Below are 24,000 nucleotides of genomic sequence, written 5' to 3' on the forward strand. Positions count from 1 at the left end.
TGAGGACCATCTATGATAAGGCCAGGCCACCTGGGTTTTATTAGGCTGCTTGATACTTTGATCACAGTTATTCCAAGGCTTGGTCTCTTTAAATTGCTAAGGTTTCTTGTCATTGTGTGATTTAGACCACAATTTCGTTCATTGCAAAGAGGTTTTTTGTTTTTGTTTTGTTTTTATTTTTGTTTTTTGTTTTTAAAAAAGAAAGATTCTGGCCAAGCCAAAATTTGGAGGAGGTCAAGTTCAACAGCTAGAGGAACCTTGGGACAAGAGAACCATTCCACAAAGACATGAAAGCCACTGAGTATCAAGTTCGTCTGACCTTCTTTGCAGTTTCTGCTTAGATCATAATTACACTTCATATGGTAGGAATGCTGTAAGGGTGACTGGTATAATTCAATTAATTATTGTTTGATATAAATATATGCACTTAAAGCACGTATCTCATGTTTTGAGAAGGAACTGCTGCTCTCAGCTTTCCTCCCCAAGTGCTAAGTGGTTTTGATGAACATCTTCAAGAACTTATGGAATGATTTTTAACCGCTTCAGCCATAATGACTGAATTATAATAATCACAGAACTTAATTTGCTTGATAAATTGTCTTGCTTTGCCTTTGAACCTGAAATGTTTAAACTTCAGTTAGCTTAATGTCAGTAAATGAAAATTTTACTCATCAAAACCATCAGAGTTTCCTTCTACTGATTTTCTTTATTACAGAAATAGCCTTTTCGCTAATATTTAACAGTTTCTTTGATATATGTTGAAGCAATTTTTTTAACTTGGAAAAGCGTTTTGAGTGGTGACGGGAGGATGGGAAAAACTGAATAATTTAAGATAACTTTTACTAGCATGGTAGTAATGATAATCATGCAGCAACATTCTAACTTTTATATGTAATGCACTTTGTACATTTGTTCACATTCTCACTAACTATCGTTTTGATACCCTGTTATAACTGCTATAAATTTACCTCTAACTTTTCCCTTTCGCCATTTAACTTAAGTCTGGTTAAAAATATTCAAAAATGTAAATCCTTGATTTTTTTTTCCTTTAGTAGTAAAAGGACTATGTGGAATTGACACCCAGTCTTACTTTTAGTTTCTCCTATCAGAAAAAAAAGAGGAAAAATTAAAAATAGGTAAAAGACTTGAGTATTGGAGAGATTGCTTACCAAGAGGTATGATACTCTTGTTTTTGAAAGTAGGTTTGTATTTTATTTAACTTGTCATATACAACTTGTTGACTCAAGAAAGAGGATCTTGTGACACGAAGGAAACTTGTAGCTACACATAGATGGGAACATATGTGATACAGGCGTAGAGTGGGAGATCTATTGGTTGAAGCAGAGGTTTACTTTCGGAGTAGACTGAGAAAATAGTAGGTAGAGTCAGATTCTAGAATATTTGAAAATGAAGTATAGTGTTGAAGTAGTGGTCAGTCTTTTTTAAATATCTATCTATCTATCTATCTATCTATCTATCTATCTATCTATCTATCTATCTATCTATCTATCTATCTATCGTATATACAATATTCTGTCTGTGTGTATGCCTGCAGACCAGAAGAGGGCACCAGATCTCATTACAGATGGTTGTGAGCCACCATGTGGTTGCTGCGAATTGAACTCAGGACCTTTGGAAGAGCAGGCAATGCTCTTAACCACTGAGCCATCTCTCCAGCCCCGGTAGTAGTCAATCTTTATTCTGTAGCATAGCTGTGATAGTGTGAAACCAGCATTTTGTGGTTCACAGAAGGACATCAGAAGGAAGAGGAGAGCTTGCACGAACTAATCATGGGTGAACACTAGAGAGATGGAAGATCACATAAGGTGGAACCAGAGGCTTATTACCTCCAGTGCCTGATAGATTCCAGAAAAAGGAAGAATTAAGTTTTGTTCATTATCCCCTCCTTTAAAATAGTTCATAAAAATACCCGTGATGATGGTGTCAGAGAGCAGATGGGTGTAGTAAATGAAAGCAATTGGTAATAGGCCAGGAGGTTCATATATTTAGTAGTAACAATATCATCTTTACTGAAATGAAGTATTTAGTGTTTTTAGATTTGGTAATTGTAGAGAATTGTTTAGATCATTTAAAATACATAGAGAATGTGGAACAGTTACTGCCGTGCAAATGTGAGCTGATACTTTAAGGATAGCTTCAAACAGAGCCCAAACCTAAAAATAGAAAGAGGATGCTATTTCTCAGTTACGCCATCTCAGATACAGTTTTGCAGCTTGTTGAGCTGATTGATTTGCTCAATGAGTGTTTACTAGTATCCCTTTACTGTGTTAAGGGATTCCATAGTCAAGTGGAACAGAAAACATTAGAATGTAAAATATGCACAGTGCTAAGTAGAAGAGCTAAACAAATGTACTTGTGGGGCTGATCCTTATGAAAGGTACAGCCAGATGACACCTGAGGGATAAGAAGATCTAAGCCGACAGACAGTTCCAGCACTTGGGTGGCTGGTGCAAGAGGATCACTGTTAGTTGTAGGTTATGAGTACCAGGGTAGCCTGGGCTACAGAGTCAGATCCTGTGTGAACCGATAGACAGAGCTACTGTGCAGAGCCAAGAGGAGAGGAAGAACAGTGTAGAGACCCTGCACTGGGCTAATGTTGCTTAATGAATCTTTTTCGATGGGAAACAAGGTGCTGTTATTCAGAACCCCAGAGGATGGTCATGCACTCTTTAATTCCATGACTATACTAAGACTTTGCCTTCTGGTCTTTACAGTTGACATTTGAAATGTTTATGGAAACCCGGGTTGGGAATTAGATTTATTGGTATTTATTCTAAGAAAGCGTAATGGGTATTTAGATACTCTTCACAAGTCAGAATATCTGGAGTCTTTTGTAAATAAACTTACATAATAATCCAAGATCTGAAATTCCTAAAGCATTATGAACACTGGTAAGACTATTTTACTGGTAATGTTTGACCTACACACATTGAGACATGGTTGAGTAAAGGGTATCCTTCTAGCAAGAGGTTGTGGTTGGTGTGGTTGGTTGGTCTATCTGGGATTCAGCTGGGTCTTGAAGACAGGTGGTTCCTCTTATCTTGTTTCTCTCATTCTTCCAGTTGTATGGAGGCACTTGTTTACCATACAAATGCAAAGTCTACCTTGTTCCTAAATAGGGACCCCTCTACTAACTCCTGCTTCTATTCCAGTTTAGATATTATCCCGGACCGCACACACATAGTCCCGAGACAAGCCCTGGCTGCATGCTCCCACAGATCACAAGTTTATCCAACAGTGGTGACCACCAGATTACATATATTGAAAGCCGTTATTCTGAAATTAGATTTACAGAGCCTACAAAGATAGTATATTCCTGGTATAGCCTTTAATCAGCTTTTCTTGATGTCATATCTTCTTTTTTTTCCCTACGTGGAGATACTCTTTATTTCTGACTCTCGGTTGTTGGGGTGGGAGTGTTGGAGACAGCATCTCACTGTATAGCACAGTCTGGCCTTGAACTTGATATTCCTGCCTGAATCTCCAAGAGTGCTGGAGTTACAGGTAGTAATGACTACATGTAAAGATCATACAGGGTCATGCTTCTGTTTGTGTTATCCCTGGTCCCCACACAACATGGTCAGCAAGTTAACAGCTCATGAGCCCACTCAAATAAGAAATTACTGGTATATTACCAAAAGCTAAACTATAGGTTCTAATTGGATCTCTCCAGGTTTTCTCCCTCAAGTTTTCTCTGTCCTTTATCTAGTCTAGGATATTGTATTATATTTAGTCATTGTATCTCTGGTGTCCTCTTCTTTGTGTATTTTCTTCCTTTTCCTGAACTTAACGCATTTAATTTTATCAGTTATTTCGTATGTTTGCCACTTTGGGTTTATTTGTTTCTCATGGTGTGTTGAGATTTGGATTTGGTGGAGGAAGTGGTGAAACTCCATTGCTCCCATTCTGGACAGTGCTTCCGAGCACACAGTGACAGTTATGGATCATGTGGTTTGGGCTGTTACTGTTTGGTTTCTCCACTAAACAGTTAGTGGTCTTCTTTTCCTATACTTATCTCATGCAGGATTTAAATTCCATGTCTTTGTGGGAGGAATATCAAAGACCTGAAGATGCATGAAAAGCGCTCTGTAATTAATACACATTATGAGGACAGTGAGATCCTATCTTTTCAGTTATTACTCAACTTCTGCTAGACTGGGTTCTCATTGAACTCTGGGACCGACACTTATTTATAGTTTCCTGTGTGTAGAACAGTAGAGTGAACTACATGCTAAATAAAATATCTGTTGAGTGGAAAGGGGGAGAGTGTAAACTGCATCCATGCCACGGTGGTGGAAACTGGCATACAGGTAGGTAATAGGTTGGTGTGGCTGATTTTTCCATCTGACACGTATGTGTTCCAATAGCTTTCTTTGTTTTGAATTTATTTGAAATTAAGCAGTTTTTAAAATTTCTCATTTTAACATTTTTCTCAGTTTTGAAGGAAAACTGATTAAATCCTTTTGACAATATAAGAAGTCTTAGGATTAAAGATAGTTGGTTGAGTATACCCTTCATTTTAGAAGGGTGGATTCAGCTTGGGAAAGCTTATAATTTGTAAGTAAATTAGTAGTGTTAGAAAAATCCCCCCCCCCGAAAGGTGGTTAAAAAGTCCCAGTGCTGTTTTAACTTCATTTTTGCAATATGAATGAACTCTCTGAACCTCAGGCAAACCAAATTTAACTTCTATAGTTCATGCCAGCTTGTCTTATGGATGCTGTCCGATTTCTTTAACTGCACTTACCTTTTTGGTTTTCTTCCTTCCCTTTTGGAAAAGCCTGTTGGTTGCTGCACCAGGAACAGAAGCAGTAAGCCATTGGTAAGACATAGCATAGTCATTACTGACAGCAGTGTTTATAAGTTATCTTTTAATCAGGAGTTTGGCTGGTCAATACATCTGACAGTGGGTGGCTATGAAGACCTTTTGTACCATGAAGATGTTCAGGTTTGTATAGCTAAAGCTGTGGATTTGGGAAGATGAGTTAGATCATTAGTGGTGGCAATGAAGATGAGATGGATATGAGAGGTGGTGGCTGCTGAGTAAAGGGCTAATTTGCATTTGTGATTGTCAGCTAATTTGACTTGTGAGCTAGGCTTTTGAAAATTGGAAATTTTTGAATAGAATGTATATGATTTACCTTTTTGAATAATAAATGTCAAATTTGTATCAGTTTGACATTACAAAAATTGTTACTAAATTTACGTAGCATGTGAAATCATAGCTTTCTAGTTCATAAGGTGCATTTAACTGTGATCTTAGTTTGATGAAGATAATGCTGCTTATCCTTTGCGTTGTTCTGGGGATTAAGAAATTTAGCTGTGATCTGAGTTTGATCATGATTGCTGTAGGGTAATGCTCTTGTACACTGTAAAGGTTTGTCACTTGTACTGGTTTCATAAAATGCTGATTGGCCAGTAGCCAGGCAGGAAGTATAGGCGGGGCAAGCAGACTAGAATTCTGGGAAAAGGAAAGGCAGAGACATAGTTGTCATCCAGAAGCAGAGGAAGCAAGATGAGGATACCTTACTGAGAAAAGGTGCCAAGTCACGTGGCTAAACATAGACAAGAATAATGGGTTAATTTAAGTTGTAAGAGCTAGTTAATAATAAGTCTCAGCTAATAGGCCAAACAGTTTATATAATTAGTTAATATAAGCCTTAATTAATATAAGCCTCTGTTTCTTTGGAACTGAACAGCTGCAGGACTGGATAGGACAGAAACTTCTGTCTACACATGTTAATACTGTCTGTCCTTTGGGTTGTTCTGGGGATTAAGAAAGAACACAAGCAATCATTGAGACAATGATTGGAGCATGTTTTTGTTGTTGTTTTGTTTTTGTTTTTTTAGAAAAACATAGGAACTGGACACATGTGCCTTGGGGACATTTGAACTATACAGACTCTATCTTCCACTGGAGCATAGTTTAACTTAATCAGTGGAGATTATACTTACCAAATTTAAGGCCCAAGACTTGCTGAATAGGTTAATTTACATTGTATAATTCAAACTAATCAGCAAGTTGAGATTTAGAAAGATTTTTAAATAGGCAATATTTTTTTTTTTTTTAGGAACAAGTTAAAGTTTTGGCCCCAAGGGAAGGAACATAAACCATTAACCAATTTAGTGTAATGAAGACAGGCAAGTGTAGAGGTTTCTTGGTGAAGGTGAGTATAATATCATGCATCAGGAATCTGACATTGTTACAGTGGTTTGGGGTATAGAGACAGCTGCTCCAGTATAGACTAGGCTTTGATCATCTACAATTGCAATTTATTTTTGTTAAATTTTCTTAATTTTGCATGTGTGTTTGAAGTTTGCATGCAAGCAGGTGTATGAATGTGTTATGGTGTGTGGAGAGCAGAGGACAGCTTTCAGGAATCGCTTCTCCTGACACGACTTGGGTATTGAATTTATATCATCAGGCTTGCTTGGGAGGTGCTTTTATCTCCTGAGCCATCACACTGGCCCTTTATTTTATTTACGTTATTTCAACTTAATTCAGAATTTGATAAAAAGAGTTGGTTTCCTCTGCTCTTCTTACCTTAGGTAATGTAGGTAGTAGACCTGGAGGAGAGCCCATAGTGACTAATACTATCTAAAAGCCAGGAGGGTTAAGGTACCATGCTTAATATTGAACACACATACGGCACAGTGAGAGATGAGCAGTAGTCAACAATAAAGTAGAACAGCTATCACTATATACTGTTAACAGTGATATCATTTTGTAACTGAGAAGGCTAAAGTTCCCAGAAAAAAACAAAACAAAACAAATCTGTTTGGGGATAGTGCAAGGCTAGGCTGATTGACCCATTGGGATTATAGAGTTACAATGCTACAGCGTCAGAGCCAGAGTTACCTTGACTGTCTTTATTTCCCTTCAGAGCTTACACTTAGTATTTAACCTCATGCCACTGATTTCTACAACCCCAAAGTAAAGAATGTTATCACATAGTCTCTGAAACCTATTATAGCACTGCCTACACTGTAGCCCATCAGTCTGTCCCCACCACTGTATTTGGAAATAGTGTTGATACGTGACTCTTCTTTTGTTCTTTAGCTGTAAAATGCTCAAGTGAGCACAGTAAGGATTGCGCAGTAACTCATACTGAATTAGAGCAGCAGTGTCTGTAGTGATATGTGTCCGTCATTCTGTAACACAGTGAACCAGTATTTCTGGACTGAAGTCACTCATACTTGGTTCACCCTAAATTCTCTCTTTATCTTTTAGGTGAGAATGTTTGGGATTGATAGTGGCTGTGCCACACAGTGGGATGGTTCCTGCTCAGAAAGGCAGGGGAATGAAAATGTAAATGGATCTGGGCTTTTCCATTTAATAGTTTGTACAGATAGGGGGCTCGTTATATGTCTTTGCTCTGTTTACTCCAGCAGGTAAAGAGAGGTAGTACTCGGGAGGATTTCTGAGGAGGTTGCAGAAAGTAGGCTCTTATTTGCCAGATGGCCATATGAAATCGTGAGTCAAAAGAAGATATTTTATATTAGTGTTAGCACCAGCTGTTACACAATCTCTGCTCCAAGTGGAATAATGTGCAAGGTGTTTGTTTATTCTTTGAAACCTTAACATTGAATAGAAAGTGAAGATATTTTCTGTCTTTTCTTTTCCAGCTAGAAGGACACTGCTTTTGGAGGCTTTCCCCTCCTTTTTTGAAACAGTTCAAATTACTGAAAATAAAGTATGAGAGGTGAAAAGATTTAGTATATGTTAAAAGATTGAAAGAAAAGATAGTTATATTTGGAGTGTTCTTAGACTTTCTCAAGAAGCCTCCATCCCCACAAAGTCACATTTAGGGCTCAGGAGTGAATATAAACTGGGGTGGCATTTTGGCTTCAGCAGCAGTCAGATGCTGTCACTGTTAGCAGTTTGAAGCATGCTATCTCCGAGTTACGGACAGCCTACAAATATGTTGTTTATAGGATGATGAGGAAAGCCATTCTTTTTCTGAGTGTGACAGCTGACGCTTAGGAATCACTGCCCCCACCCCCAAGATTGTAGCAGGATGGAGGGGTGCTTAGATTTAGAACAGTAGGACACAGCTTACCTGGATGATGAATGTGAGGCTGAGTGTTCTCTCCAGAGACACACTAGTGTCAGTTCATTTGGACAGGAATTTGTGTGAACTCAGGGCTGCGGGAGGCTTTCACTCTGCTTGTGAGACTCTTCACTGTGTGGGGAGTGATGGGCTGCGTACATACTTACTTCATGTAATATTCTTAAATCATGTCATACCTCTCTCTGTTTCCTCTGTCCCACTTAAAACGATTACAGAGAGCAGAACTAATGTTTGAATATTTGCTGTGTTCAAATTATATTAGACTCCCTCCACTGTGTGCTGAGAATATAAGAAAAATAGCTTATAATTAAAGTCTTAAGTAATTCGAGCCTAGAAATAATAGTTAGGATTAAAGTAACACTACAGCAGCCTGAAAGAATTGATAACCCCAGGTCTTCCTTTCTTAGGCTTCCTTCCTACAGCCTTTTCCGAGTGCACCTCAGACAAGAACATTACATTTTCATGGGGGTTTGCTAGCTTATTTCTCTGTGGTTTTGGTGGTATTGGATATGGAAATTGAGGAATGAAGAAAGGGATGGAGGGATAAAGGGGGAGTAGTTTTTTCTTTGAACTGCCTTAAGCCTTCGTGTTCACTACTTTCAGTAACACCTTGTGATTTCTGTAATAGCTGTTTGTGCTTCATAGGTTTGTTCTAGGTCTACTCTTCACTCACTCCAGGCAAATAGTACGTTAGGAAACGAGTGAATGTAGGTCCATTGGGAGAAAGATGTGGGCTTGGCATCTTCAGTGATAGATAGGGTTGTTCTTTAAGACACCTGTCAACAAACTTGTTTTAAACAGATACTAAAGTCATAGGGACCATATTGGCATATATGTGGAGGTGGGCATGGCACCAGGATGCGAGAGTCTTTGGTCTTTTTGGGCTGCATCATGTTGCATGTGTTCTTCTTGGTGCCACTAATTATACCCGCAAAATACAGGAAGCCTCTTCAATAAAAGGGTCTCTCCCTCCCTCCTTCCTTCCCTGTCTGCCTCCCTCCATGGCCTCCCTCCCTCTTTCTTTCAAGGTATGGGTGTTTGAGACCACATAGGTCTCAGTTCTTGATTCTGTATGTAATGATGTAATGATTCCGGCCTTTAATGCTATGCTGTTAATGATCTCAGACAAATCATGTTACTGAGTTTTTAAATATTATTTTCTTGAGCTTAGTTCTAAAAATTCTCATAATTGTTTAGTGAAAGGATAATATTTGTATATGTATTCAGCTCTTAGATGTGCTTATTTAATTTAGAATTATATTTAAAAATAAAATTTGTTGCACTATATTTTTTCTAAGCAGCTGTGGCATTTTCCAACACATTCTCCTTTACACATGCAACGTACCCATTCGAAGTGAGTTTCACAGACGAATATAGCCAGAGCCAGTCCACCTTAGATCCAAAGCAGCTTTGTTAATCTTCAGCTTTGCCCTGCTCGTCTCCTGGCCTTCTGTCTTCTCCCTAAGTCACCACTGACACACTCTCTGCTGCCATAGAGGTTCATTTTGTACATTTTGTATGAATGTAATGATGCAGTTGTGGTTGTTCATGATTGGTTTCTTCCACTTAGCATATTTTCAGAATTCTTTCCCACTACAGCACACACCAGTACTTTATTAGTTTTTTAAATGCTTTGTTTTCTGACATACCACCTTAATTTTTTAGTATGTAATTAACTGATAATGGCTATATTCATGGTGTTGTACAATAATCATTTCTATTAACTTTCTAATCACTCCAAACGGAAACTCTTTACTGCTAAAAAATAGCTTCTTTTCCCCCTTTCCTTCTCTGATAACCTCGTCTGATTTCTTGTGCTATTAGTTTGCTCTTATGTTCTGTAGGGTGGTCGCACAGCATTTGTGCTAGGATGTCTGGCTTCTTTAATTAAGCATACATTTTAAGGGGTTTTCCACATGGCACCTCAAAATAACTCCAACAGAACTCAAAGGTGCCTTGTTAGGACCAGGAAGAATTTTTTTTTTTTTTTTGGTTTTTCGAGACAGGGTTTCTCTGTGGTTTTGGAGCCTGTCCTGGAACTAGCTCTGTAGACCAGGCTGGTCTCGAACTCACAGAGATCCGCCTGCCTCTGCCTCCCGAGTGCTGGGATTAAAGGCGTGCGCCACCACCGCCCGGCCAGGAAGAGTTTCTTTATGTGTACACATTATCTTTTGCTTATTCATCACTTGTGAGTAGTGCAGTTGTAAACATTTGTTAGTGTAAGATTGTGTATTCTCTTTAGTGTATTCCTAGGAAAAAAGGGCTAGGTTACATGGTAACTACATGTAATTAAGGAACTGCCTGGTTGTCTCCCAAAGCAATTATATCACTTATACACTGTTTTTAGAAAACTGATATATACTTTGCCCATTAATTTTGAGATCTTTGCATCATTTAAAAATATCTCATTTAAGGGGCTGGAGAGATGGCTCAGAGGTTAAGAGCACTGGCTACTTTTCTAGAGATCCTGAGTTCAATTCCCAGCAACCACATGGTGGCTCACAACCATCTGTAATGAGATCTGGCACCCTCTTCTGGCAAGTGTACGTATAATAAATAAATTTAAAAACTATCCCATTTTAAAGCATTTTATTGCAAAAGATGTTTGCAGGAGAAGCACATAAAACAAATGCATAGCTTGGAGAATAATTAGAAAGCACACATCTCCATAACCACTGGTTTGGTTAAGAAATAGACCATGATAGTACCACTGACTCTCCCTAGAGTTTTCTTGCTTGATCAAAATCTACTTGTTTTCCCGTTAGAACTAACCAGTATTTTGACATCTATGGCATTTCATCTTTTCAGTTGTTGCAGCTGTGTTTATATACGTTATAATTTGTCTGATTTTTGGATTTTATAAAAGTATATCTTTTCTGTCTTGCCTCTTTTCATTGGCACTAACATTTTAGGCTCATCCTCTCTGGTTCATCCATTTTCATTCTTACATCCTTGGATAGGAATATGTCGTACTTTATATTTTCATTCTCTCCTCAGAATACAGCTGGGTTGTTCCCACTTTTATGTAGAATTTTCAGATTTTTAAAAAGTACTCCATGTCAAGACACTTATGATAAAATTGTCTCGTGTAGTTGATAATTTTACAGGCTTTGTCTTATTTATGAGTGCTGGGTGGTTAGCATGTCTGTTACTCTGTGAGTGCATTCTGTGGAAGATTTTTTTACTCTAGTTGTGGTCCCTTCAATAAGCTGTTGCATGTTGCAAAACTCTTTGAACTTTTCCATTGGATTGCTTCAGTTTTCTCAGTCATATGAATAATATATAGATTAAAATGAGGAAACAATGGGATAAATTAGCCTATTAAATACGATATTTGTTAGTGTATTTTTTCCTTTGCTCTCTGTTTTTTGTTTGTTTGTTGAGACAGGGTCTCTCCACATAGCCCTGCCTGTTCTGGAACTCAATATTTAGACCAGGCTGGTTTTGAGCTCACAGAGATAGATCTGCTTGCCTCCTGCAGCGCCAGAGTTGAAGCAGGTAGGATTCAGATTTGCAGTCTCCTTGTGAGTGAAGTTGTCTGCAGCACACCCTTCATTATTCATTCTGTACTGACCCTCAAGTGCCTTCTAGAATTCACTTGTTTTTCTGATGTTGTCATACACTTTTTGACAAGCCCACGTTATAGGTAGCATGAGAAGTTGCGGAGTTTCTTCCAATTCTTATGTTGATTCTTTTTAGCCTTTTGGAATCACCTCACCGGTCACCGCTGTCTTTTCTTGCAGTTTTCTTATACAAGTCTTCCCTTTTGACTTATTCCTCATTCCACTCCAGTGTCTAAAGCTGGTAGCTGAGAATCTTCATTTTAAAAACCAATTTTGTAAGCAGAGTCTGTCTCTCTGGCCTTTGGCCCTTTGAGATGTGGTTCAGAGCTATCTACCATGCCTCATTTCTTGTTCTTTTGCCATGGCCATTATAGAATCTGAGATTGTTAGACATCTTTAAAGTTTGTATTCATGCTCTGTGCCTTGCAGAAGGCTCAAAGATACCGTCTTGGAAAGGCTGTGATGCCGCCCCGACTTCTTCTGCCTGGCTAACTTACCCAGCCTTCAAAGTCTAGCACAGCTAACATTTTCTGAGAAGCATTTATCAATGCCTTCACTTCTGTAGTTCCTTTTGCATTGTTTTGCCTTATATCAGTTGATTGTTCTTTGCACCTGCCTTTTTTTTTTTTTTTTTTTTTTTATGTGTGTGGCTACTTGAAGGCAAGGATTGTGTTGTCTTTCAAGGCTGGCTGTTAGCTTTTACTGTAGTGTCTAAAGGGATAGGTACTCAGGAATACTGGTTGGAATAATTTAGTAATCAGCTATAAAGTGACCTTTTTATTCTTTTGTAAATCTGTCCTGGAACTCACCGTACAGACCAAGCTGTCTTGAACTCTGCTCCTTCAATGCCTGTGCTATTACACCCAGGCTGAGTATGACTTTGGATTTGATTTCACATCCTCATGTTGTTCATATAGAGGATGATAGTCTCCTAGGTGGTCACCTATCTTTATTTTCAAGATATGTAGACTGTCTTATTCTTGCTGATATCCAGGTTCTTTATAAAACCACCAAGACGTGCCAGCTTCACTCTAAGTAATGAAGAATGACCTTGAACTCATGGTCCTCTTGATACCACCTCCTAAGTGCTGATATTACAGCAGCATAGTTTCTGTGGTGCTAGAGTGCAACCCAGAACCTCACGCTTTCTATGGTAGCATGCCATAATGTTTGATTTCAGAAGCTGGGTACCAAAATGCTCCATAAATTTGTATAGATTAAGGCTTTTTAAAAATTATTATTATTATTAAACTAGTTGTTTATCCTAGTAATAGAAGAGTACAGTGTTGTGATTTTCATTTATGTTGTGTTGGTGGTGGGTTCCTTGTCTTTAGTGAAGCTTGCTATCCTAAAGTGCTAGGTAATTCCTTGTCTTTCTCCTGGGCACTAATGGAAGTGGCTGATGGTATGAGGTGATGGAAACAGCATTCTGAGGAGTTTCTAGTCTCCCCTTGGTTTCTGTTACTCCAAGAGACTAGTCCTCACAGCTGTGAGGAAATCTAAGTGGGTTCCTCTCCCACTGTGCAGATCATTCCTTGTTGGGGAACCTTTCACGGCACAGTTGGGGCTCTTAAAAGTGTCAGAACTGTTAGGCAATTTATACTGCAGCAAGCAAAGATTTTTTTTTCCGTGTTGCTGTTTATGGCACAAAATTGAAAGCTGGAGGTAAGTGGAGAAGGACTGCTGAATGTGGTTGGGCTCTTTTGGACTTTGTCAGATTTTCTTTACTGCTTTGTTTTATTCTTCTGTTTTTTGTTTCTTCTATCTCAGATTCTTTTCTTGGTATGTTTCAGAACAACAAAAAGAGCAAAATTGATGAATCCCAGAGAAATGGCATCCATCTTGTCTTGAAAGCTCAGCTGATATATGTGGAGGAGGGATGTAGTCAGAAGCCATGGGGTAAAAAGTCTATTGAACTCCTAGATGCTTTGAAGGAATTTATGAGAATGTTTCTCCTAGTTCTCTGTGAGCCTCAGTTGTTAACACATTGTCAAGAAAAGAAGAAAGTGCTCTATGAAGCATGTTTTCATACTCTGCATTATGCTCTTCCTGTTTGCATGGAGGTTGCAGCTCTCTCGCCGGACCCTAACCTCAGCAGCAGATGTGGTCCTTGGGCTTGGAAAGTGCTTCACCAGATGCTCCGCTTCTCCTTCAGGCTCCCTTCTGGTCAGTGCTTATCACACACTGAGAACACAGAACTTCAAGTGTTCTCTAAGCAAATAGGAGGAAATGATGTGATTTGCCTTATAGTAAAAAGGTTGTGCTACAGCCTCGTCTTCTGAATATCTTCCTGACATATTCTACATATTCTAAATAAAAAGTGTGGGAAAAATCTTTTTCAGGAAGTGTCTCTGATGAATGTGTGTTAAAGTATGATTTACATATTCTCAAAAAAGTGGTAAATATTTCTTTTTAATTTAACAATTTAAAACATTTTGTAATTGGGCAGATTTTCGATTTGCTTAATCATAGCATCTGCAGGATATTGATTTACAAACATTGTAAAGTGCTGTTGCTTTCATGCTGCGCACATCCTCCAGTGTATGTTTCCAGTTCAAAGGAATTATTTCCCCTCTCTGTTCCTCCAGTCTTTGGATTTTAGCACTGGTCATAGTTCTGAGTCTGGAGAGATTGTGTGCATTCCACATTTCTCTGTTTTCTTCCATCAGGAAAAGTATAGCAATTTTATTAAGGACTGTGCCTTATAAAAACAGCTACGTGGTTAAGAAGAAATGCAGAAGTGTATCACTTTATTAGGTATGATAGGATAGGATAGCTACAGGTAATCATAAAGTTCTTCCTGGAAATCTTACTTTAAAATTGTGCTTCTTGTAAGTCTCTATTTTAGAGGGTCCAGCAGGAACAGCCTGCTTGTGAATGTATTATGGATGATTACAATTTTCAGCCAAAATGCCCCTGTCTGTGGAACTTACCATCTCATTCTGGCCTTCTTTCATTTTGGTTCTCTGTACGGCAACAGTTTCTCTTGGGAATTAAATATAAGACAGGGGTGACAAGATGACTGAGCTGGTAGTGCTTGCAGTGTAAACCCGGAACCCGGAGACCTTAGTGCAATCCCTAGAGCCCATGTAAAGATGAATGAAGAGAGCCAAGTGCACGAGTTACCATCTTTCCCGTGGATGCTGTGCTGTGTGGATGCATTTCCCACGCTTACACTCTTGTGTACTCACAAAAGATAAGCTAAAAATAAAACTCATGGTACAGAGGAAACCCCTACTTTTTCTTCTCCCTCCCTCGCCCCTCCCCTTTTTCTTTCTTTGATAGCCCCAGAAGATTAATGTACAGGAAAAGTCCATATTAGAAGTAAATAGGTGTGCAGTCAGCTGTGCTATATTGCACTATGGAAATAAATTTGTTATATGAAATATTGTAACAACAAAAAGTCATTCTGTTTTGTAGTGAGCCGGACAGGATTGCCATTACAAGATGGCACCACATCCTGTCTTGTTGGTTATAAACAACCCCATATTTGGCTATGCCTTTGAGAGCTACGTGTCCCCCGCTTCCCGCATGCTGTGGATAAGGGTCCCTGGGCCTATCTCGATGCAGTCTGGTGTCAGCTGATGATGGCAGCCAATCACAGGGTGACCCATGTGCCAATTCCCTATATAAGCAGCCGCCATTGTGCCCCCGGCTCTCTCTCTTGTGTCCCCCCCCCCAGCGCCTTGCACCTCTCTCTCCCTCTAGCCTCTCCTCTCTCTCATCTCTCTCTCTCCCCTGCTCTCTCGTTTCCTGCCCCCCTTCGCTTTATGCTCTCCCTCAACCAAATGCACTTCAGTAAAGTGTGATCTGAGAAGAATCCTTGTGTGGTGGGTGTTTCTTCCTCGCCGGTCAAGAAGCCCGCCGCACTGTTTAGTGAGAGGGTTATGGCTTTACTTACCACCATTTCTGATAGCGTAGCTATTCATTGAAAGTTTTGTCCTCTGAAGCCATCTGTAAAGTGTTATTGTAGGTGGTAGGTACCCTAGATGCTTCGATTTTTAACATTTGTGCAACTTTAATTGATTTTCCCTGGACCAGGGTTGAATGTACTAGTCATAATTCAGTGTCCGATGATTATCTTCTAAGCAGAGTTCTGTAGACAAAACTTCATGGCTTAATTATAACTGTAGCCAACCATGTAAAACAGCGCTTCACTGTGTATATTCCCTTGATTAGGGTGCTGGGTAGAACAAGTGGGGGGATTACTCTGGATACTCCTAATAAATTGGCTTTCACGTGGAAGGTCAATGTTTTCGGGACAGAGCAGAGCAAACAGAAATTTTACTTCACGTTGTGAGTCTTTCATCTGGCGGCGAGAAGTCCTTATGTAATATTATATAAGTAAACATATAATCTCAGTTATGTGGAAAGTAAAGGAGAAATGCTTGGAGAGAAAGAAGTGATAGTTACAGCACAAGCAAGTGAACTTACTTTCTATCACATCAAATAAGATAGTGTCTCTTACATGATACTTTTGTGTCTATATGCGCATGGGTATGACGAGTGGATGTGTAGACACCAGAAGCTGAGATTGGGTGGCTTTTCAGTCTTTCTCCAGTTTTGTTTCTGAGCTTTGTAGTGAGCATCAGGAATCTGGCTGTCTCCCCAGCGCTAGGATTACACACATGTATCAGAGTGCTCTGCTTTTGACATGGGTGATCAAGACGAGAATTTGGGGCCTCGTCCCTTACAGACTGAGCTACCTCCCCCTTAAACTATCTTTTGATCTCTGTCTGGACTTGATTGCCAGTGTTTGTTTAGCCAGTGAAGTGCTTAAGAAAATGGTCTTCTCATATTGCCAGTACTTTTTTTTTTACTCTGTCTTCAACTGACATTACTTTGACTTTTGATGAAAGTGTACCATGACTGTATCCTCCCGGTGATGGACATTTCTGTAGTGGGCGGATCTTTTATGGTTTTTGATCTAAACGTAGCCTTTGACATTCTGAATTTCTCTGCAGAATAATCTACTGAAGATCCACAGGGATGTCTGGTCAACCTCTTGAGCTTCTTCTGTTTTGCATGTCTCTTGCTTATCTGGCTTTTAAACTTCACTCTGACTAGAGAATGGACTGTAGTTGAACTTTGAGTCTTTACTAAATTTTTTTCTTTACTTTTTTTGCAGTTTTTAAATTGATTTTATTGAGCTCTACATTTTTCTCTGTTCCCCTCCCTTCCTCTCCCCTCCCCTTCAACCCTCTCCCATGGTCCCCATGCTCCCAATTTACTCAGGAGATCTTGTCTTTTTTTACTTTCCATATAGATTAAATCCATGTATGTCTCTCTTAGGATCCTCATTATTGTCTAGGTCCTTTGGGATTGTGAATTGTAGGCAGGTTTTTCTTTGCTTTATCTCTAAAAGCCACTTATGAGTGATTACATATGATATTTGTCTTTCTGGGTCTGAATTACCTCACTCAATATTGTGTTTTTTAGATCCATCCATCCATTTGCCTGCAAAATTTAAGATGTCATTTTTTTTCTGCTGTCTAGAACTTTATTGTGTAAATGTATATTTTCCTTATTCTTCAACCAAAGGGCATTTAGGTTGTTTCCAGGTTCTGGCTATAACAAACAATGCTGCTATGAACATAGTTGAGCACATGCCCTTGTGGCATGATGAGCATCCTTTGGATATATACTCAAAAGTAGTATTGCTGGGTTTTGAGGAAGGTTGTTTCCTAATTTTCTGAGAAATCGCCACACTGATATCCAAAGGGCTTGTACCAGTTTGCACTCCCACCAGCAATGCAGAAGTGTTCCTCGACCCTACATCCTCTCCAGCATAAGTTTTCATCAGTGTTTTTGATCTTGGCCATTTCTACAGGTGTAAGATGGGATCTCAGAGTTGTTTTGATTTGCATTGCTCTGATGACTAAGTGTCTTTCAGCCATTTTAGATTTTCTGTTGAGAGTTAGAGTTCTCTGTTTAGGTCTATACTCCATTTTTTTTTTATGGATTATTTCTTCTTTTGATGACCAATTTTTTTGAGTTCACCACTCTGTCTGATGTGGGATTGGTGAAGGAAGATCTTTTTCCATTCTGTAGGCTGTTGTTTTGTCTTGTTGACCCTGTCCTTTGCTTTACAGAAGCTTTTCAGTTTCAGGAGGTCCCATTTATTAATTGTTTCTCTCAGTGTCTGTGCTACTGGGATTATATTTAGAAAGTGGTCTCCTGTGCCAATGTGTTCACGTGTACTTCCTACTTTCTCTTCTATGAGGTTCAGGGTGGTTGGCTTTATGTTGAGGTCTTTGATCCATTTGGACTTGAGTAACCCTGCCCCATCATCCTGAGTGCTGATATTGTAGTTCTGATATAATATGCCTACTTCATATGGTTAGTTTTTTCATGACCATGGACATAGTTTTCCTTCCCTTAGAGTTTGAGTTATAACTTTACTTTGTATTCATATGAAAGGAATTAGTCACTGTACGTAAACATTATTATAGCTTATTGAAAATAACAAAAGTCTTGGCAGTTTGGAAAGTCTAGCCTTGAGTTATCGTTATCAGGTTCTTATTGTATATGGACAAGTTATTCTTGAGTCCATTGGAAAAACAAGTATCTGCCTTATATAGGAAATGTAGAAATGTCTGATCGATTGAGTGAAATACAGGCACATAGTAAATGGAACCTTTATTTAGTGCCAACATTTTTCTTTTGGGCTTGTTGCTCTCAGTATGTGGGAGTTCCATTTAACTGTGCGCATATAATTTATCATGTAGTATTACTTTAGTCAGCTAAGGGCTGAGCTCTCGATGTTAGGACAGAATAATATATTGGACTCAAGCATTTTAGAACACATGTTGTATTGTGACTAAGCCACATTTTAACTGCCACTGAGTGCTCTCTCCTCCCCTCCTACATTGTGTACATTTTGGGTGAGGATTACACTGTTTTAGTTTAACTGCTATTGTAGATGATGTTGGTGGGAGGTGATGCTAACTTGAGCAAGGCTATTGGGTCAATATGCAGGACTTAAGCGAATCTGAAATCGTAATTTTCCTACAGTGCGTTTTTCTGGGAAAATAAAAGTAAAAATGGCTTTATAATCCCCATTCATCTGTTCTAAATTTAGACAGTTTCATATATAGTTCATATTGATATCTGGGAAAGCTTGAAGTCATCACAATATTTTAGATAGTCTTAATCACTGAATAAATTAGTAAATGTTATTGTTATTATTAGGTGTCATAAGAATGGCTACTCCAGAATTCATCTGCGTCCTTTTAGCAGAAATCCACTGTTTTCTGGTGATCATCCACCTTGTTAAGGACATAGTAGTTTATTTAGAAAAATAGAGGCAAAGTAGCATAGAGCATTGTGAGAGAACTTTCTCAAAGCACGTGGTCCCCAGGATGGAGAACTGCGATCCTTTCTGGAGAGCAGGAACTTTGCAAGGAAAGGCATGAAAGATAGGCAGCAGCTCACGCCTGGCCTTTCTCTTGCCTGCCTGTCCATTCGCATTGCCACGTTTGCTCTGGCTTGTGGTCTGCTGACCATGTGCTTTGTTGGTTAATATATACCTGCACTAGGAGGTGTGATTAGAAAGACTGCTCTGTGTGTATATTTCATTGTCTTTACCTTTTATTCTGCTGTTGTGTTCGTAGTCCCATCTCAAAAGTATACCATAGAGGATCATTCAGGCATCAAAATAGTGTCATTGTTGTCTCAAAATAATGTGACGCTTGAATACAACTCCGGTGCTTAAATTAGTATTTTCAAGACAAACTGAGGCTTGCTTTCCAGTAAGATTAGGCAGTTTGGAAACATTTTTGACGGTACAACCTGAACCTGAGTGTGTTCAGCTCCTACTCCACCCACACCCCAGAAAGAATTATTCAAACAAAATGTCGTTGTTACCCATGTTGTAAAACCTTGTTTAGGAATGGTATATGGATCTGCAGCTGTTGAGAATGAGAATATTTGTGTGACTGCAATTGAAAAAGAAGTATAAACAGAAATTATAATGACGTGTGTCTGAAGATAGGTTTTATTGGCGCATTTAGTCATTTGCTCTTCCCCACGGCTTTGGTCTCGTTGTAAGATATTGTTAAGTTGTGGCACAGTGCCACCAAAGTGTAAGATTTAAAAGTAAGTTATGCTGACATTTGTAAATCAACTGAGTTTTTCTTACATTTTCTGAGGGATTATTCTCTAGATGATGAGTCCTCTCTCTAAAGATAAGCAACCTCTTCTGCCAGAACAAGATCCAGAACAGGACTTCTGCACCAGCAAGTCGTGCTGTGGCAAAGAACATTTGAAATTGGTTACAAAGTTAGTGAAAAGTAGATTTTGGGAGAAAGTAGAGGAGCCATGTCATTTCCTTTACAAAACTAGTGATTGAATAATATTGCAAAAAAACATTCACTAATAAGTACACAGAAACACACTCACACTGAAACCCACAGCCAGGCTGAACACGTGTTGCTTCCGTGCAGAGTAGTTCCTGTGCTCATCGTGGAAAAGCTGATTTTAGAGAAGAGTTTTTATTTTGTTAACGTGAACTGTGATACATGGCTGCAAAGAAGTGTGTTGGAACCAGTACTGATGGTGCAGTTGTGCTTTTAGAAGGTGGCTTCTATCACAGAATACCCGTATACTGCTTCCTTCACAAGGAACGGCTTCCGCAGCATCACTGATAGTCAGCCTCATGTTACTCTGACAGAAACACCTGGCCTAGCTTAAAAAGAGGGAAGGGAAGGTTTATGTTGCTGATGGATTCAGAGGTCTCAGCCACAGTAACTCGACCCCATTGTTCCTAGGAGGGGAGGTAGAACAAATTTTGAGGGAAGGATAGGGTGGGCAAAGTTGTTTATTTTCAGGCAGTAGGGAGCATTGACAGGCCCGGTATAATTTCTCGTGTCTGCACTTACTTCATTCGGTTGCACCCTGCCTAGTCACTATCTCTCATTACGAATCCAGCAAGGGGGAAAGACACTGATTAGATCCAATTTCTCAAGATCCATTTGTTTCGTAGATGCCCATTAGCTGGAAACCAAGCCTTCGGCACGTAAACCTTTTGAGAAATTTTCTGTACCTGAATTATGAGAACAGCCTTTAGTCCCTGGTTGTCTTACAGTTAAAGTGGTAGGCCTTTCCTTGTCACTCTCGGTGGAGTTTTAGACTCGATGAAATAATGTCATGCTTTCTGGTTTAACTCAGTGTAAAAGGAAATACTAGAAACAATAAATTCCAACTTTTGGTCTCTAAGTGTTCTCTTTTACAATGTGCTTGACCTCACTTTTCCAGATCAATTGTGAGAAGGTTACACAGCTAAATTTTGCCCCATGTTTACGGCACACTTAATGCCAGTAAAGCCACCCCACATTCTTTCAAATAAGGTGGCATGCTGTAGCTAAACATACAGTGCTCGAGTGTTTGTACTTGAAGTAAACCGTGGTAATTTTTACTTACAGAGGACAAAGTTGATGAGATTGCTTAACATTTTTTTAAAATATCTAAATTCTTCAGAAGGGTGCATGTAGCTCCCACAGCTTAATTAGGTCAAGGATAAGATCTAATTTACATATTTCCCTAATTAAACTATGAATTTCTAGTTTTGTCCTGTTCTTTAGACAGCCAGTGTGAAATCACCATGATTCTCTGTTCATTTGTCCAGTGTCCCCTAGCAATGGCCACTGATCACTGATCACTGTTGATGGATGCCCTCTTAATCTGAGTAAAGAGCTTTGCAAGCAACCACCCTTACTCATGCAATCCAAACTGAAATGATTGCTCAGGAAGCTCAGTTTCATGAGTGTCCATTAAAGGTGCACATCCGCTAAAGGCTTGAGAAATGCTACTTCTTTATCTGAAAGAAGATTAAGCCTGAAGACAATCATTGATGTCTGTATGGTTGGTTGATACTCTCATTCTCCCCGCTTTCCCTCTCCCCCCTCGACAGGATTTTGTCATATAGCTCAGGTTAGCCTGGTACTCACTGTGTAGCCCAGGATAACCTGGAATTCATGGTCAAGCTTACTGATGTTTTGTGAGTGTCCGCTTCAGGATAGTCAATGTGGAGAGCTCCCCTAAAACTCCTTGGTCTCATCTTATTCTAAAACCAGTGTCCGTGTCCGTGTCCGTGTCCGTGTGTGTGTGTTATACATGTTTTTTCCTGATTCTGAGCACACATCTGTTACAGAGGTATATCCTACAACTGTCCTGTCAGTTCAGAAACCAATTCCTGTTCTGTCCTCTCTTTGCTGACATCTGGCCACTCATGTGAGCCCTGTTTTCATTTCCACTTTATTTGTGATTGCTAGGGTGATAGAACAAAATTATAATGAAACTGGCCTTTTAAATTTATTTCTGTGCATTATTAACACAGTAATAACCAGTTGATTCTAATTTTACAAACCCAAGCAAAGAAACAACGAGAATTCTGTTTATTTATTTGGCCCCTGCTTTTCCTCTAAGATTCTGCCTTACAAAAAAAGTGGCAGTTGCCATTTGACTGTTCACTGCTGTCACTATCATGGTGTAAGCATCAAACCAAATCATTCTCATTTCATTGCATGAATTGAATGTACATGATTTAAAACCATAGTTTTAGGGAGCGTCTTGTCATATAAGCATTTTCTTTTACATTATTTAGTCACAGTGTTGCAGTGTAAGCCTCTTGTTTGCTTAGACTGCAGTGGTTTTCTTACACTGTACTAACTTGGCCGGGGTTGATGCCAAGCCTTTGACTTCTAAGCTTTAGTTCCTCATTGCTCCTGACAGCAGCTTGTTCACTTTCATGGCCTGGAGAACTGTGTACAGATTGTCCCTCAGGCATCTGAGGGGACCTTGATTGCTGGCTGCCAATCCGCTGTGTGTTTTATTTCCCTTCCCTAAATGCCAGCTGTGTCTTGTCTGCTCCATGCTTCTCAGCACCTAGCTGGTCTCCATGTTTGAGCTCAGGTGAATACACAAAGGAATGTGTATTCATATACACAAATTTCTTTTTCTTTTCTTTTTTTCTCATTTCTTTCTTTCTTCTTCTTCTTCTTCTTCTTCTTCTTCTTCTTCTTCTTCTTCTTCTGATTCTGATTCTGATTCTGATTCTGATTCTGATTCTGATTCTGATTCTGATTCTGATTCTGATTCCCAAATATAAGGAGGAAGCATAGGAGCCCCTCAGTGCCTGAGGGTGTAGTCCTTTGGCAGGAAAAGATACCTGTCTTTTTAAGAGGAGTCTGCTTTGAGAATGCTTTGAAACACTGTATCCTGTCTTCTGTACTTCTGGCTCTGGCATATCTTCACCATGTGATTGGGATAAATTGCCCACTGTATAACTCGGGGGGAGAAATGCCCCTGCTGAACGGCTAATTACACTTACCTATGTGCGTGTTTGTAGTTTTCGGCTTATTCCTGTCGTAACTAACCCTGAATTCCTTTTTGAAGCTCGAGCAGAAACAGAACAGAGGGCCCCCTTGGTCTGTTTTGTAGCTTCCAACACATTCCTCCAGTCATTTTCTTAGAAGCCTTTCAGTAGCAGTTGCTTCCCAGCTCCCTGTGGCCAAAGTCGCCTTCCATAGAAAAGTATCTCTATGAGCTTCAGGACAGCTCATCAGACAGGTCTCTCTAATGAGTCTTAGAAGTCTCTTAAAAACAAACCGCTGCAGGTTAAGATCAGTGTGTTCTTTGAGAGATACGTTTGGTTGTGAGACTGCACTATTGTCTTCAGTGCATTCATGGCAGCAGAAAAAGGAACACATTTTCCTAGAGGCAGGGCTCTTCTTTCCTGTCTATCATGGGAACCACTCACCTGGGCCACAGAGGAGTTGAGTGGAGGCTCCATTCCTCTTAGCCCCGTGCTTATTTACTTCTGGTTCTTGGTTGGAGGAAGAAGAGGGTTGGTCTGGGAGGTATGTGTATGACAGCTGTATATTCTCTCTGAACTCTGTCTCCTTGGTGGGCAGGCCAGTGCTGGTCTGTCTTACTCCACAACTGTCCCCCAGCCGGACTTCTTTTACTGCCTACACCTAGGCTCCTCCCTGTCTCCTGCCTCCACAGAGGACAGGCTCCCCTGACAGCCATGTTCACTCAGTCTTGTTCTTAGCACCCATTAACCTCTTTTGGATCTTTAAGCCTCTTTGAGAATTTGGTGAGAGCTTTAGGTTCTCCTTCACAGAAGTTATATGCCTGTGATTCGGAGAAATTTACCCTGAAATTCCAGACCCCTGGGCTGGGAACTGTCTCCCTGAACAGTATCTGAACAGGAAATGAAACGTGGTATTAAAAGGAAGCATGCATTGCTCAAGCCTTCAGATTTATCGTGAGTTGCTCTCAAAGATCTCTGCCTGACTGTTTGTCTCAGCATGAAGTTCTGTGGTCCTTATCCCATAAATAAACGT

At 39.6% G+C, this 24,000-nt stretch overlaps 1 protein-coding gene across 1 annotated transcript in view; it reads left to right on the forward strand.

Annotated features, from left to right (window-relative positions):
* The window catches only part of Eif3h (eukaryotic translation initiation factor 3 subunit H), a 75,719-nt gene that overhangs the window by 29,386 nt on the left and 22,333 nt on the right, over positions 1-24,000 (forward strand). The gene's annotated exons all lie outside the window — the stretch shown is intronic.

This window comes from Microtus ochrogaster, linkage group LG3 (assembly GCF_000317375.1).
Source record: "Microtus ochrogaster isolate Prairie Vole_2 linkage group LG3, MicOch1.0, whole genome shotgun sequence".
Taxonomy (NCBI): domain Eukaryota; kingdom Metazoa; phylum Chordata; class Mammalia; order Rodentia; family Cricetidae; genus Microtus; species Microtus ochrogaster.